This window comes from Buteo buteo, chromosome 2, assembly GCF_964188355.1.
Source record: "Buteo buteo chromosome 2, bButBut1.hap1.1, whole genome shotgun sequence".
Lineage (NCBI taxonomy): Eukaryota > Metazoa > Chordata > Aves > Accipitriformes > Accipitridae > Buteo > Buteo buteo.
Window position 1 is genome coordinate 77,272,469 of NC_134172.1, and position 18,359 is coordinate 77,290,827.

Below are 18,359 nucleotides of genomic sequence, written 5' to 3' on the forward strand. Positions count from 1 at the left end.
ACTGACTTACACAGTGAGAGTTCCCTCGCCCAAGCTCCTTCCTTCAGCTTTGCCACTACTTCTACTATTTATTATTATCATCACGTAACTGAAGCCAGCAGCTCTTTCACCTCCAGCGCCTTGGCTACACTTACACTAGAAGGACTCTAAAAAAAGGACCCTGCATTTCCCTTCTATATTTGCTTTATTTTCCAGGAAAACTATATATATTTATCCTATTTTTTTCAGTATTCCAACAGCAGAGTGGGCATCCCAAAGTACACAGATTTATCTTCTGCATCTGCACTTATTTTCCCCAGATCAGATTTTCAGCGGCAGTAATGGTGGGAAGCACCTCACTTTCCAAGAACAAGCTAAGCCATAACTAAAACCAATCCTTTGGATTTTTGAGCAGATGGACATGGTTTATGCTCACCCTCTCATGATTCCCAAACAGCACAAGATTTCCTTCTCAGCAAGACCCTGCCCCTGGCTAGATAAACCAAAGGCCCCACATTGCTAAGATTAAGAAAATAGGTTACTTGATGGCATTTATTCCAGAAATTGTACCTTCTTGCAAAGTATGTCTTTACTGAGCAAAAAAAAACCCCCTCCTTGCCCATCTCAACCATCTTTTCTGCCATCTGCCTAGACAAAAATTTCATGAAACCCTTTTCTACGCTACGTCCTCCCAGGATCAAACTACAATGCAAAGGCCAGAGCATTTAGTAATGGGTTGTATTTCTGTAGCTCTCAGGTGCAAAGGTTGATCTATATTGGATTTCAGAAAGGCTAAATCTTCTCCAAGAAACAGTCATAAGAATCATTACATTTAGTCACCTGTTGGGGGTTTTGCACCTTTAAATGGACCTTTCCCATCAGATCAATGAGCAGGTCATTAGCAATGTAGTGCGGGATCCTTGGAAGGGATTGATCTCGGATATGAAATAGGATTGCACAACTTGCAAGCATTCCTGGAGCTGGGAGAAGCCAGCGCGCCCTCTCAGACTTTTCCCTCCACTCGGACACACAATTATTTGTCAGTACAGTCACACCACCCGTTTTTGCTCCCAAATGATAGAGAAACTGGTCCTTGGCACATGACCTCCTTCCCCTAGTTTCGGCTATATGAAGTTGCCAAAGAGTTTCACTTCAAGGACAAAACAGACCAAGGAGGCAGCTCTTCTCTTATCTGACCTCCTGATGGATTGCCTTTGCACACCACATAGCTTTAGTTTCATCCCAAACCTTCACATGAACATTTGTATTTATTTCAACATCACCAAAATAGAAGCATCCAGTTCCCTAGTACTTTTTAAAACATCACTTCTTTGTGTAAAGCAAGTTTAACTCTGCATGAAGACAAACTTCAGGACAGACCTTTAAAGTGGCATGAACTTGGGCCACTTCAGCACTGACAATATTCCTAAAGGTTTGAAGATCCAATACCTTTTCAATATTATGTTCCATCCTGCAATATTTTGTTCTAACTGTACGCTGTGACAAGAATGTTTTCCTTCTCTATATCCCCTTTATAACAATACCAGGATACAGAACCATGCAAACAAGAGATGTCTTCTAAAATCTTTGTCCTTCCTTCTCCAAGAAGAAAGCCAACAGGAGCCAAGAATGACCAGAATAAATTGCTCTGCACTCTGCTAGTTCAAGCTTGTTACTAAGTTAAAAATCAGAATCACGTCAAGACTGGTACCAGCCTACAAGTGTTTCTCCTCCAGCAAAATTATTTTTGTAGAACTTCCTGATTTCCTATCACTTCAAAGTGTTTTCAAGACTGAATTTTTTTTTAAGTGTTTGGGGGCAACAACTGAAACATTTTGGTCAAAAATAATTGATTTGTAGCTTGAAAAAAAACCATAACACTTTTTGTAAAAGCTTTTTAAGAAGTGGGTTCCCCCCCCGAAAATATGAAGAACATCATGTACAGGTACCCATTCCACAGAATAAAAGACACTTTCATTTTAAAAGTCCCTAAAAAAAAACTCTCTTTGGGAATCAGTTTTAAAATAAAGTTTTTTGGTTTTGTTTTTGTTTTTTTTTTTTTAGGGTGACATCAGCAGTGACTGAGCAGGGCTAGCAGAACCTGCCCCAAGAGCTAGCAGCTATACATGAACCAGGGCATATGTCTTCCATTGCAGATTCAGTAGACAGGACCACAACGTCCTTAGCTCTATCCATTTCAGCAGAGCTATGGTGCTTTATAGCTGCAAACTTGGCCCATAGTCCCTACTCCCAGACACTTAAAGGTCCGATTCGTCCCCTCCTTAACAAGTGGCCTCCCACAGCAAAGAGCCCCACTGGTTTCACTGGGGCCATCCAGCCCAGAAGCATCCATAGCATTAGCATCTTCCATGCCCCCTGCAAGGTTTTTCCTGTGAATCAGTAACGCTCATCTCCCAACCTTAAACCGATTTCATGGTAGGATGGAGGCAACCGACAGGCTCTGACGTTGGCCTCCAATACGGTGTCACAAGCTTTGCCACTTCAGCAAGATGGGTGCTTGCCAGCAGGAGCAGGCGGCTCAGGATGCAGCCTGTATTCCTCCTTGAAAAAAAAATATATTAGTTTTAAATGCAAGTCGCAGCTTGTAAATGCCAAGAAATTCCTCTTGCCACATGAACATTTCCAGAATGCTGTGCTGAATTAAATGGATTCAGCTTGCTTTCAGATCCGCACATACAAAGAGACAGCTTGATAGATAAATACATTTAGGGGTGCAGACAGCTCTGGTCAGTGGACAATTAAGGATAGGAAGACGACGATGCCCGGGTAGCTTCAGATCCAGAGCACAAATTATTCCTGCTAGAGAATTCTATTAGTAATATTTGCATCTTGCTAATAGAAATCCAATTACTCAGAATGACTCTGAGCACATTATCCATTTTTAGCAAAATTTGCCTTATTCTGCAAACAGATTTTTGCTTCATCGCCACTTTACTTTTGTTCCCGCGGTCCTCTGGGATGCAGCATCCTTCAAGGACATGTCAGAGGAGCGTGCTATCCCGTCATCCTCTCGCTTTGAGGCCTAGCAGCTGAATCACCCCCAGCCCTATTTTCTTTTGCAGTGTTAGATTAGCGAGAGGGCTTATGACCTGCCATCTGTCACTGCAGTCTGCTGACTGTGAGTCTCTGCTCTCTCCGCAACATTGCTGAGGAGGTGGAAGGCTTTGGGGGGGGGAGGAGGGCGGGGGAAAAAGCCTTTTCATCCTGCTGCTGCTCCTTGCTCCAAAGCCATCCCTTAAAGCCGTAGCGTGCAAGCCCAACGGAGGACGCACCAGGCTCGCCGGGGAGGAGAGACACCCACCAAGGACTTTTTGGGGGGTTTAAACGCAGCGACATTTGCCGTCCAGGGGCTTTCGCGGCGTGACGACAAATCTAGCGGTACCTCGGAGGCAGCCTGCTCTGAACCTGCGGCTCCCGCATGCTGTTTGATCACACCTGCTGAAGCTTTCCCAGCCTTGCCAGGGAGAGCCAGGCAATGTGACCATGCATCTGGCTTCCTGGCAAGGAAAGGGCTGCCTCTGGCCCCGCGCCAGCGCAGTCCATCTCCTCCTGAAAATAGTGCACCATTTTTTTTTTTTTAAAAAAAAAGAAGCTGCACACACACACACCCCCACTCGCACAGACCCCGGGGGACAGCTTTGTCACCCATCGCAGATGGGAGACCCACGGATGATGCTACGGGACCGGGAACCAGCCCGCAGGGTTTGGGGACAAAGCAATGCATAGGCTGCTGAATTTTCCTGCTTGATTTAAAGTAATCTGGTTGCAAAGCTCCTGCCCTGAAGAAAGGGAATAACTTTTCATTGCAGCAAGGAATCATAAGACAGCAACTCTCCTTGAAAGCTGAGGGAAGGAGTGTTCCCACCTCCTGTTGGTTCGCTTGAAAAAAATCTCTGCATAACTTCTCCAATATTTTCCACTGAGTCTCAGTATAATTGTACCAGAACTTACCAGCTCCGTCCCCGCTAGAGCAGATGGGACTTTTTCAGATCAACTTATTTCTGTCTTAAAAATAAGTCACCGTACAACAATGTGAGCAAACACCAAATCAGTCCAGTTGTGGTATCAGACTTCTCCCCACAGCAGTTCCTTCAACCTCCTGTTCCTGAAACGGTTTCTACTTAAATGTCTAGCCTAAATCGAGCACCCAGCTTCTCTGCTGGGATGTGCTCTCACCCAGCTTCTGGTGAGTGACCACTATCATTGTAAAACCACAACATGTAAGGAAGAACCAGCAGCCTGAGGATGAAAGACCCAATTGGGAGCTTGTGTGTCATCAGCAAGAGTGAACCTGCCCATGCATCGAGCCCTGGTGTTTGAGGAGGAGCAGCCCTCCAAACCGGCCTCCAAATAGCTCCCCTGCCTTCAGACACCGTTCAGGGCTGTCAGCACTGGGCTTCTCTCATCCTCCTACACCATCTGAGAAGTCTCCGGAGATGTTTCTCTGGCTGGGAAAGAAGAACAAACTCAGGAACCAAGGGAAAAGAGCAAGTTAAATTATTTCTCCAACCTGACATCCCTGGGACTGTTTCAGCACAAGCTGATTCCACCTTGGAGATCCAAGCAGTCTCAGCCAGACCCCTAGTAACTGGTATCACAGAAATGGGGAAGGGGGGGTAAGATGTCACCTTGCCAAATCATTTCTTTATACAGAGGCCCTTCCCTATCCACAGGTAAGTATGAAAATAAGTCTCGCACGTCATGGTCAGATGCCATGTCCTCCCATCCCTTTCCAAGCAGTGATCCATCCAGCAGATGGTATTGTTGACAAGGAGCCTGTGGAACTGGCACTGCCAGTCCTGCGTTCCCTGCGGTGGTCCATGACCTCACCGCGGAGCTGTGTTCTGGATGTTGCTAGGCACATGTGGGTAGTCTGATGTTAGCAAGCAGATAGTTCTTGAAATAAGATTATATCGCCTCCTAATTGATATCAGCAGTAAGTCCCACCAAGCTAGGGCTATCTTGCCCCTGGATGCCCCCATCCATGCCCTCTTCCAGAACATTTTGTCGGGATGGAGCATGAAGATTTTAGCCACACGGACACCCAGAAATCCCAGACAAGCGGCTCCTGTGAACACACAGATCATCTCGGCGCATTTGGGTTTGCTGCAAGTGGTCAAGCTATTTTTGCAGCATATGCGCAGCAGGCCTAACACAGCTTGAAAAATCACCGTACATGTGTTACATGGTGTATACACACATATTTCTGTACAAGAAACCTCCATCAGAAGCATGACACCTTTTATCATAAGACAGCAGGACCCAAACATCCAACACGGCTCTGAAGCCACACATACAATTTGCGTGCAGACACAGCAACAGTGTGCACAGGCATAAAATTAACCGAGCTGCGTTATCCCCTCCAGCAACTCTGCATTCAGGGACGCTGCAAAAATACAATAGCAAAAGAGGACAAAGGACAAGGATGTGGGTTGTAGAATTTGGCATCAAAGCAGAAGCTGTTCAACCTCAGTTTTTCTAAGACAGTCTGGCCTCTTGCAACCCAAGGAGCACACAAGAGGTACCGTGCAGTGCTGCCACTGAACAGGGCTGCTGTGAGCGATGCAGACTAGACCCATGCACATGCTGTAGGACTCACTAAGGTACCTTGGACTTGCCATTCCTGGCCCCAGCCAGAAAAACACCTGGAATTGCACCCAGGTACATGGATCAGGCAAAGCTGCAGGCAGAAGACACAGGTTTCCAGCGAGAGCCCAAGCTTCTTTGCCTGCCAAACACAAAGTTCACACCAACCCTTCCAGACAGAAATGAGTTGGCGAGACTTGCTGGGGTGCAAGCCTGGAGGGGCAAAGACCATTCAGCCCCTCTTCCTCTCCTCAAGGGCCCGTTACAACTCATTAAGCCATACCAGCTCCTCTTTGCACCAAAACCATAGGAGAAAGCAGTACCCCAGGTTTTCTTGTGGATGTTTTGCAGCATGAACTGTGCACATCACATTCTTATGCATTAGACATGCAGAGAAGCTAAAAAGTCATTTGGAAATAAGGAAGTGTATAAGTTACTCTAGCTTGAGGGCTCTAGTAATTTATGCACCGAGAATTTATACAGGTCATGTACCTATTTACTTTGCTGTGCTCTAAAAAAATGCACAGTTACCTTAGCAACTTTAACATTGCAAGAGAGTACAGAGCTTTCTTAAAGAGACATCACCAAGAGCGGTCAGCCTGACCAGCCATTCCCCCACTTCCCTCGTGTGTGCTAGATCTGCATTCACATGCATTTTTTCCCCTCAGATCAAATATACATTTTGTTATTTGAACAGTGAACAACCCATCTCAGAACTCATTGACATCATCTAACCGTAAACAAAAATAAGACTACCATGCACAAGAATAAGAAAATGTCATCAAAAAAATAGACTGAATTTACTCATTTTATCATCCTGACATGTTCTGAAAGCTTAAAATAATTTTTCAATTTGTAGAAATTGCCTAGACTCTATAAAAACATAAAGCATGCTAGTTACACCTTGGGGGCTTTCAGATTTTAAAAAAACATTGTAGAAGAAATCTAATAAGCTGACTAGGCAATAAGTACCCAGCCTCTCAAATTTGTTTTAGTTTATTCTCCTCTCTCTCCAGGATTTTTCACTACATTTGTTCATGGAGTGTTTTTCCCAAAGCCAAATTAAAAGAGAGTCTCTAGAAAGGGCTCCCCAGTACCGAAAACACTGAAGTAGCTATTCAGAAGAGAAACACCTTCTCTGCCCATCATGAGACGTCTGATCTGATACCCGGCCGAGACGGTGAGGTCCTACCAAGTCTGTTACCAACCTTTTGTCAGCCCTGTGAAATATGTGAAAAATCTTACAAACTAAGGAAAAGTGTCTGATAAATTCCCCAAGCTCACAGTCACAGAGAAGGACGGTGAAGTGTAGAGTTGGGATGTGGAGGAGAGCACAGCCACCCGCTTGGGGAAACAGGCGGCCCTCACCTTTTGGAATCGAGTGCCCAAAACAAGTACTGACTGATCCCAAGCACACCCAACACAGCAGAGTTTTCAGTTGGGCTTCAAAAACACAAACTTGCCACCCCGACAATTCGGGTTGCACTTCATTAGCTACCGAAAATCCTCCCCCTTCTGCTGCAGCTATTAAAAGCAGAGTAAAGCAATGAGAGGACACACTGCAAACCAGGGAGTGACTGTGCTACAGAAAAAAAAATTATGATTTTGTTACAAAAGCCTTAAGGCCACAATCAGAGATGGCCCAGAAATGCTGCACTGAGGCACTGCTGGAATTTTGGCCTTTCTCTTCCTTCCTACCCACATCTAAGTCATTGCAAACTACAAAGCACACAATGAAGTCTCTTTTTTCTTCATACCTACATAACCACCATCCAGCTTTCAGTAAAAAAAAAATTCTCTCCCAAACAACTCTTATTTTGCAAACCTTAGAGAGCACACAATAGATTTAAACAGCAGCTTTTTTTTTTAACAGCTATAAATGTGATATATTTTCTGCAGCATCCTGTGAATATAGGAGGTGCCTCTTTTCTGCACACAAAGGTTGTGCGTGGTGAGCTGGGGCAGGGAGAGCGAGGAAGAAAGCTATAAACCCCCTGTTTTCTGGGCAACCACTTTAATCCTACATTATCAAGAAAGAGTCAAATTGTGGCTCTTTTCAATCACAGGGACAAAAAAAAAAGACTTAGAGAAGCAAGATGTTGACTCTCCCTGATGAATAGTATATGCCTCCAATCAAATTCTACAGCACTAGGCCCATACAGTTATATTTTAGATGGGCTGTGCATGAGAATTAAGGGAAATATCTATCACAAAACACAGGTTTTCTGCATTTCTCTCTGTCCCTTTTCCTGATAAGCGTAGCACACCTTCAGGGCTTCATTTCAGGATAAGATGTGGGAGTGGAACTCAGAAATCACCTCCATAAGCAGCATGAGTAGACTCCCTCCAAAGCAATAGGGCTGGGCTAGGAATTCATTACTCTTTCCTCTTGCCCTTACAGTTAGGCACAACCAAACCTCAGCGATTTTCTTTTAATATCGCACCCAGTTGTCCCATCCACTTGGTATTGCCCAGACTGTTCAGAACCACCTCGGCGATAGCGTCCGAGGGTCTTGTACCATGCTTTGCATCTATAGACAGGGAGCACCAGGGCAAGGAACAAATACCCTATTAACACCATTCCTTCACATCACCCCCCCATGGAAACCAACGGAGAGACTGCACAGAAGATAACACAACTTTAAGCCATATCAGCTGTTGCAAGGAAATCTCTCCTCTATATCCAACTTAGACACACCAGCAGATCCGCACCGAGGAGCGAGGTCCCCGGGTTTTGGAGCCTCCTACGCAAACAGCACGGCTACCGTCTAATGCAGCATCCCACCTGCCTTTCCTACCGAGGCACGAGCCTCGTACCCTCCCTTCTCCCACTGCCCTGGAGCAGAAGGAGTCTGGGAGAAGAGAGGAGGATGGGGAGACGGTGGTTTGCACAGAGCCGCTCCGCTCCCCATCCTCCACCCCTCGTCCTTCCCTGCGAGTTTTTTCTCCATAGAAGGAAGCAATCTGCCTCCTGTGCCCAGGTACCGCAGGCAGCGTGCCACTTTGCCAACGCACTGTCAGATCTGTGCCGCGTCAGAACGAGCCCTACCACATTAATTCAACTTGGTGGATTAAAAAAAAAAAAAAAATAAATAAAAGAGGGAAGGCAGGACAAGGCATAGCAGATGGCTGAGGACAGATACTGCATCCCATTCTTTCTTGCTCTGCAAGGAAACAGCTTCACTCTCTGCTGTTTATCATGCTGCTCCTAGCTTTTTTCTTTTTATCTAGAAAAATGCAGAAATTGGTGTCCAAACACCCAAGGTTTCCATGTTTTTGTTGCCTCCGCTTAAATTTTGTGGCTTTCCATCCCCGTTGCAGTTCTTTAGGCGACATGGCACAATGAGGGTGCGATTGCTATGAGATAATCACACCCTTGGGGTGTTATTAAGCACAAGGCTATGCCTCGTGCCTCTCGCTCTCCAGGGATGTGATTATATCATGATAACCAAACTCCCCAGAGACACCTTATTGCAATTATGACATTTCTTTCAGGTTTATGTATGAATACATTATTCAAGGAAATTACTTTGATCACCAGAAACTTCCACTTAGTGTTCAAATACTTAAACTGCATGGTTTACCGAGATGAAGTTCCTTCCTTACAGTGTTTGACAGGGAGAGAAACGGGGCTTTTAATCTGAGCAGAGCAGTACCAGGGCCTAATCACCAACATACAGATATGTTCTCTCTTATTTAAGATACGAGTTTTTCTTATTTAGGATAGCAGGGGTTTTTAAATAACCAAACTAAACCAATAGTCAACCCATATTTTGGCTACTCCAATGCCCAGATAACTAGTCCAACAAACAATTTCTCTAAAGAACAATTTAAGATAAAAAGAACTAAAGCTGGAGCTATTACCTTCTGGCTTACCTTCAGCACAAAAACCTGATAGCTCAAGGATCAGAAGGCAAAAGCAACAGCTCTTCTTCCTGAGCTTTTGAACTTGGCTGCACCACTTAACGTGAGTGGTCCCACCTGGGTAAGGCACCAGCATCACACCCAAGTGTTTCAAATGACCTTCAGTGGTTGTTTGCCCTGACTGGCCCAAATGCTCCAGCAAAACTCATTAGTTAAATGTGTCCACCTGCCTCCCTTGGTTATGGACATCTCCTAGCAGCAGGAGCTGCTTGTGCAGCTGGCTTTCTACTTCCACTGTGGTGCAAGAGAAATCAGATCTACCGTATTGAAGGGTTAAATAGTTGAAGGGCCAGAACTGACTCTACAGATTAGTGGTGGGGCAAAATCAAGGTCACACAGAAGATAGGTCACACGAAAGGCCAGCACCGTCCTGCAGATGGATAGTGTTAGCTGATAAAAGGTGTGGCCAGAAGGTCTCCAAAGCCCATAAGGATTCTTCAGGGACCAACTGAATTAAAACAGAGAAGCAGAAATAACACCTGCACCCCAATAGCAATGAATATTCCCTAGAGACCTATGGACTTAGTAAGAGGGGACTGTCTATCTGTTCCTGTGTTTGTTTTACTGACCTTGGCTAAGTGTTTATGAAATACATATTGGTTATTGATCGCTCTCCCCGTTCCTCACCAGAGAGAACCCAACAGTTAATAGCATAGGTCTGGTGTCAGAGAAATACAGAAAACACACACATAAAAGAGGACGCAGTCTAAGTGCTTAGCGGAAGAGATCAGAAAATGTACATCAAAAACTCAGAGGCAACATCCATAGGCTTTTTTCATAGTTTCTGTACAGCTGGGCTGTGTTGTCCATAGAGAGAGAGCAAGCCAGCTGGGGGGAAAGCAAAGCTGCTTTTCCTAGTGCCCAGCAACACTCCTTGCTCCCTGCTCATAACAGCCCTGCTATCGCTGCTGCTTTGAAAGCCAGCAAAAGCCAAATATCTATGCCACCTTATACTGAAACAAACATCAGTCCAAGGGGAACAAAGAGCATGTACCTAGATTTATATGCTCTCTTTCAAATTAAACAGAAAAGGTTTGTGCCAGAAAAAAAGAATTGCTAACTAAACAAATTCTTGCAGTTTGGTTATATGTTTTGGTTTTTTTAAAAAGTCCTGAATAGGATGGGAAATGTAACAAGAGCTCAGTGTGCTCAGTACAGCTGAACAACGTACAATGAACGTTCCCTCTCTGGGTAACTCAGTTAATATCTTAATAATGTTATTCCTCCACTTGTGGCCAACAGTCAAAGAAGAAATCTCAGCATTACTGCATATTTCCTGTGCCAAGCCCATCTTTCCTATGCAAAGTTTTAGTCCCTGATTACCTGTCTCTTCTAAACATAATTGCATCCTGTCATGAGCTTTGATCTCTAAAGTAGAGATCATCTCTAAAATTGCCAATGCTTGGGGGCCTCTAACTAGCTAACACTCACTGTAGCAGAGCTTCCTTGCAGAATGGTTTAAAAAAGCAGGTATTGGGCTGTGGTGGGCTGTAGGGCAGTTCGGCCTTTTATTTGGGACTTGCAATCAAGCTTTAGGAAACAGCGTATCTATGAAGCACCGGACACCCTTGTTCGTGTCGGGTTTGATTTCTATGGAGCTGCTTACGCCGATGTCTGTTCAGACCCACGTGGCTGCCAGGAATTGGCTTCCTGACCATGCACTCATGCTCTTAAGGCCATTACGTGCTTTGGAAAGACCTGTCCTTTTGGGGAATTATGCTATCATGCACCTAAACCCCAGATTTTGTGATAGAGTCCCACCTAAGCAGGGAACGCAAATGCTTCCCGTCTGCATAAGACCTTCTGATAGCTACTGCGATTCTCCTGTGTCTTCCTCAGTCTTCCCACCACCTTCGGAGCCCATCGCGCTCACACCTCTTATTCTGAATTTGAGAAGCAAGTAGAAGCGTCAGAAAATCTGTTACACAGGTGATGCCTCACTTACAACAGCCATGAGAACATTTCTGCCATGGAAGCCAAATATATATATAAAGTGCTAAAGATAATGACAGAGTGTGCATTATCAGCCTCTCATCGCTGTATAGTTATTGGGGATAAATTTGAATCTATGGTGAACTTCATATATCTCGCATCCATTACTGACTATCAGTGAAGGTGACTCCAAGCAGGGGCAGCTTATCTCCAGTAGTTTACCAAGTTAATTGAAATGAGCTTAAAACCAGCTCAAATGATCAAATTCCTATACACACTACTTTGTTTCTATCTCTTCGGCAATGTGACAGGCGATCTGCAGAATTACAATGTGACGGAAAGCGTGATTGCCAGGAGAGCTGATCAAACACATTTGAGGAGGGAAAGAACAGTGAGCTTGGTTAAGAAGTACACTTTATTGATAAACAATCCCTGCTATTTGAAAACTCTGGAGGATGATGATGATGAACAAAAATACTAATGCAAAATAGAATCATTATTAACATTACTGTGAACTACTATTTACAACAGTTGCACTGCTGCTCACCCAGCCTTTTTCAGTGGTTTTCTTTACGGCATGAATCTAAGCAGAAACAAAATGTTTATGTATTATCAGGGAAATTGCTTCTTGCTTATCCTGTTATCACAGAACTTACCTGCACGTGGGGAGTGATACCATGAGGCTGAAGCAGCCAGTCCCACAAAAGACGTGACAAATAGCAGCCACGGTGTTTCTGTGCACCAGGGCTTGCTCACGGAGGCCACTGCGAATAACAAATACAGTCTTTCCCAGCCCAGCCGTGCTCTCTGTATCAATTTTAGTACTAATTCATCCACCAATTCTGTACCTTTATTTAGCTGAACCCTTCTTTTTTTATGCCAATACTTTTATTCATGTCCCACGCTAACCCAGATGTGGTAGTCCACGCTTAAGCAAGGTAAACTGAAGCTGAAGTAGGTGCAGAGAAGGGCTGCTTAGATGATGTGGGGAAACAGCCCCTTCTCTTCTAAAAGAGAGTGGGAGAGCCTGCTTTGTTTGGCCTTGCAAACCCGAAGCCCCGGGTGATGCCGTTGACCGTCTCCCCCCGGTTTGGAAAGCTGCAAACACACATCACCATCTTGGAAAGCTGCTTAGACCTTTCCTCCAAGTGCCCACTGCCCATTAGTAAGAGACTCCTACGTTCATCACGAGTGCAAGTAATAAATGCAACCTGTATACAACAAATGATCCTTTGGACAATTAGCAAGAGAAATAATTAAATTTTAAAAAGCACCTTCACGTATCAGATCCTCTGTTTGCAATGATTATATTGCTCAAGAGAAGATCTTACATCAGTGTCTTTCTCAAAGCTAGACAACTCTCCTCATGGTAACAAATAAATGCACTTGTTACGGTGTACTTGGTTCTCATAAGGACAATTACGCAAGGACAGCATCAGCGCTGCCAGAAAATGAAATCAAGAGAGAGAAGTCAGTGGTTGCCAAAGCTGAGCCTGTACCTTATGAAATCTGATTCTCCCCCAAAGACGCAACTCCAGCCCGGCAATATTTGCAAAGGTGACACAACTCACAGCATATTCCCGTGTTGTAAAATTCATTGAGGACAGGAGAAGCCAAAAAAAAAAAAAAAAAAAAAATTCAAACACTCCAACATTTAAGGACCAAATTTTAAAATAAATGCACAATGAAAGGTTATGCCGTCATTAAAGACATAGCCAACGCTTTACAGCATGAGTTAATACGGTGCTGCAACAGACACTTTACATTTGCAGCTAATCTGCCAATGATTAAACGAGCTGTTATTGAGCATTTGCCCTGTTGAACTAGGTTTTTCTTATCCTTATTAATCATTCATTTTACACTACAGTAGCCTCCTGTCTTTAAGCAAAACATCTTTTTTTTTTTCTTTTTTTTTCTTTTTTCTTTTTTTTTCAGTGAGGCAAATTTAGCTTTTTTTTTTTTCCTCTGGTGATGTCCTTTATGATCCCAAGAACAGATAGCCAAACAAAAGCATGAAACAAAACCTGGGAGAGCTCTAAAGAGCGTGGGGAAGCAAATTCTTTTTGCACTAAAACTTAGGGAGTTAAAAGTAGAGGACATGGCTGGAGCCACTAAGCTCTGGTGTAAACACGGCCATTTAAGAGGATTTGCATACCATTTATTAACCTTCCGGAAGAACTACACAGACCCCAGTCAGGGAAAACAACTGTGTACACATGTTCGTTTCATTCTTGTTATCGAAATATAGCTTCTGCCAGCCACCTCCGAGCATTTTCCGCAGGCAGATAAATACAGGGACAGGGAAGGGGGTGGACGGATCCAGCCTCTTTCCTGCCCTCTCTGGGTTTCATGAAATCTGGAATTCATTTTTTAGCTACATTTTAGGAGGCAAGGTGTGAGCAGCCACCTGCTGTGCTTCAGTTATTTGTTAAGGTTGAGAAACGAAGGCGAACGCGTGATCCAGGCAGCCCCATAGGGAAGGACCGCGGATGCTGTGTGGATGCGGCAGCGGATGCTGGGCGCTGGCGATGCCTCGGCTGTGGCCGAGCGTGGATCATCTGCGGTGCCAGGGGCTGTGGCAGAGCCCACAGCACCTCACACGTCCTCAGGCGTCTCCACGAGGTCCCAGTCCTGTCCTCATCCTGATTTAGGATTTTGCCCTGTGCCACCACAGTTTATGCCTCAGTTTCCTCAACAGCAAAGGGGAACACCAACACCTCCTCTCCTCCCTTGGGCACTCCCAGATCTCCGGTGGCCATATAAGCAACGTGTCTTGCTCTCTTTTGCTGTTAACGGTCTATATTTACTACATAGATTTCACGGTGCTTAATAAAAAATTCTCAACAGTGAATTTCACAACCTTTGGAAAGAAAATTCTCTCTACATGGGCATGTAACTGCGAATTTTTTTCGAGAAACATGGAGGAAATGAAAGCAAAAGACTGTCCCCACAATAGTAAGTAACTTTGTGCATCCGCAGCAGGTTCAGAGTAGACAGCAGGCACACACTCACACACACAAGATGAGGTCGGGGGGATGTTGGATGGAGATCTTCCAAAGGCATCAACTGCCCCAGCTTCCACTGAGCTTCAGTTGCACTTTTGCAAAAACTTCCAGCCTGCTTTCTTGTCGGGTAGCTGTGCTTCATAGAGAGCAACCAAATGAGATGGGATCATGCCATGGGTACAAACTACCCTGGGACTTAGGAGATCCAGATTCTTATCCCCATCCTACCCCAAATTTGCACAGCTCCAGAGTCCCTCTGATTACATCTGCACCGCTAGCAGAAATTTGGCCAGAGCCTTGATCGTACAACCTGCATGTTCTTGGAACCACGGGTGGTTTTTACCACGGCAGTATCTTGAGCTCTGGATGTCTCTGTCCCTTAGCAGGAGTCCTGGTATACTGGGACTGCATAAAGAAGGATGAAAGGCCCCATTAAGGTACTGGAAAGGCCCAGATTTCCATCCCCGAGAATGCTCTGCACCGGCAGTGCTGTACCGGTGCGAAGAGCGAAGACGTGAGCTGAGCTTGCACCTGGGTGTGTATGGGGATGAAGATCAAACATCACTGTAGCCACGGTCAGAGGCATCAGGGAGCCCTCCAGCCCCGGAGGAGTGCTCCTTCCCTCACACACACACACTCACACCCTCTTACTGCGAAGCTCAATCCAAAGATGCTATCAGCTTAAAAAAAAAATCAGAAAAGTAAGCTTGTTAGAAAGGATTTTTTTCCCCTTAATTTCCTCTGCGTTTTCTTGTTTTCACTTTAAACACACGTTTCGTTCACTTTCCACTTTAGTTTAGAAGCTGGATTAATTAATACATTTTTTCCTTTCATATAACGGCATGTTGTAATGTTTACTTCGCAAGCACTGCATAGGAACAGTTTTAAAATCAAGCCCTATCATTGATTTTTTGTTGATTTTTGGTTAAACTACAGGATCTATGCCATTGCTATATGGTTTTATAAAACCCTTTTTCTATGTGTTTGTTCTTTGGATTATAACTTATTTTAACAGTAACTTCTTTAAACTTTTAATGTAATAAAACCCACCTTCATAATAGCTACACTACCACTAAAAGTCCAGCAACACCTTCCAAAACCCAAGGTGAACGTGCAATTGAGGAAGAAAACCTCACATCCACTATGTTAAAGATATGTAGAAAAAGTGTAATTAATGTAAGACAGAAAGCGAAAAAGAAAGTAAGTTTTGAAATCTCTCCAGGCGATCACATACTTCACAGCGTAGTACAAATGCAGTTCCAATGGTTATTTTTAGCCTGGCACACACGGGTATATTGTTACCCAGCCGGCTGCTAGAAGTAATTTTAAATATCTTTCTGAACAATCAAAGAAGATGCTATATTCAAGAACAGGCACAGAAGTCGTCCTTATCTTGCATTCTCCATGAGAACATTTGACCTTCCTGATTTGGGTTCATTTGACAAGAATTTGCTGGCTGCTTAAAGATCTGCATCTCATGTAGAATGATTATAATAAAAGTTCGTATCACAAACCCTACACAGAATAGCATTCTCTTTACCTACGAAAAGGTGACATTTTCCAAGCTGTTACCTAGAGAGCAAAGGACAAATGGAAAAGATCAGTCACATAAAAGCAGCATTATCATAACATCCCATGGCAATTTCAGAGTTCTTTGAAGGCCAGATGCTTCTGCTCCATATCTAAATTTCCTGGAATAAGGGACTCAATGGAAGCACAAAACGTACCTGTGTCGCAAAGTAAAAAATCATGGCTATCCTACAATTTCAAGTAATTTTCTATTTGGAGTTGGTCATTTTTTTCAGTGTGAAAGTGGTATGGTTTCCCTAGTGTGCCAGAGACAACAAAATGCCGTGAGTGAAGTTGAACAAAACACTATAGACAGATTGGAACCATTGAATGGGCTCAGCTGGACAGGAGCTGCGGCTGAGGAGTTGCAGCTGAGTCTGAATTTCCTCAAAGTGCAGGAATTGTCTGGCAGGATCCCATCTCATCCCTAACAGCTACTTCACAGCGAATGCAAGAAACCCTAGGATTGATAATTGGAAACCAACCTGCATGCAGGGAAAGCTTTTTGGTGATCTCTTCCTATGCCAAAGCAGACAACTTGCAACGCTTTTTGAAAATGCTTGGGTCTACTGCAACGTATTGGGTATATCTGTTGGTGGTGTTCAGTGCCCAGACTTTTGTGAAGCCTCCAAAGTTTGAAAATCAAGGTTTAGAGTGAAAACCAAGAAAAGCCAGTCCTACGCAGGATCCGAGTACGGTTTGGGCTCAGTGATGAGCAGCCCCTGGGTACACCCCCAGCAAGCTGACATATTCCAAACTCTGCGAGCTTGATTTCCTTGCACAGATGGCAACCTTGCATGGAAGGTCCACAGCGAACTCTAAAACTGTCATTTCAACCAAACACTCATGTCGGTCCTGCCTTTCTTAGGCCAAAATCATGCCAGACTATCTGCAGGAGCTGGGGAAAGAGACTGGCTTTAGGAGAGTGTAAACTGACTTCACTGGAACTACTGCCAAGCTAGGCTGATGGAAATAAGAGGAAAATCACCGTCCTCCAGTTTTAATTCCCAAAGGAAGCAGAGCCTTTGCACAGCCCTGGTTCCCACTTGCTTAGCCAAAAGAGAACAAAAACAAATAAGGAAGGTGGGGGATGCCATGCGCGGAGTCTAACCAATGCACATATCTACCTGACCTTGCTTTGCTAAATCATCTCAGAATACAAGCTGGTTTCCTGGTTCTTGTTATTTATTTATATATTTTGAAAAAGGGAAAAAAAAAATCGATTCTTCTATGATTTACGGTGGGGTTAAGGCAAACGTGAAGCCCATGTTAAGGCTGTTCATCTCATGATAAGGCAGCAAAAAGGTCAACAAATTACTCTCTCCCTAATGGTTCATTTGAACCAATGAAAACAGGATATTTTATCCTCCCGGGTCAGGCCTGCTTAGAAATCCTACGTCCCCTTCCCCCCTTTCCTCCTCAACCTCCCCCCATACCCCCTCCCTCTCTCCCACTCCCAGCCCCTTTCTTTTAACTCTCTATCTCTGATCCTCCAAGGTGACCTTTTCTCCCACTCCTAATACCAAATTTTCTGGCTGAGTGACGCTGAGTGTTGCTGCCGCCCTGGCCGGGGGTCCCTCTGCTCCGTGGGGCAGGACTCGAAGCTGCAGCCCCAGCCCGGGACGGACCGTGCCACTCGCTGATGCTGCTGTGCTGAGCGGGAAAAGAAACCAGAGCGAGAAAGATGGAGGGGGTAAAACCCTACGGTTCCTATCCCGCTTGGGAGAGCTTTATTTGGCAACCCGAGCCTCATCAGTTATAAAGTCGCAAGGGATGAGCTAAGGTTCTTCTGCTTTAGCCAGAGCTGGAGCAGCGAGCGCTAACTGCCGCCTATTAGGAATAGCTATCACATCTAATTGTTATCCTTGCTGGTGATTGAAGGGGGAAGTGGAGGGATGGGAAGTTCAGCCGGGTGACATGATGCAGTTTTAATGAGTCTCTCTTTTTCTTTTCCTTTTCTTCTTCCATTTTCCCCCCCCCGGCCTGGCTGTTTTAATATGGAAATACAGTAAATTCTAACAAAATAAGGCTGGCACTTAGAGCACAGACCGAAGGCAAACCTCCAAGAGTCTTTCAGCAGTCACAGGGCAGCAATAGCACTACAGAAGCAATTAGTTCCTTAAGTTCTTTAATACAGGGCCTTCGGAGGGGGTGGACACTAGATTAAGCCCTGCTTCATTTGCCTATTTATTCAGCTGTCAGAAAGCTGAAAGGGTTAAATCGTCTGTTGGAGAAGAAAGACTCCACAGAGCCAGCTCCTGGAGTGACCGTCCCCAGCGAGCAGCCCCGGCGCAGACAACGCTGGCTCCATTGCAGCGCGGCCGGTCGCTGCAGTATGACCTC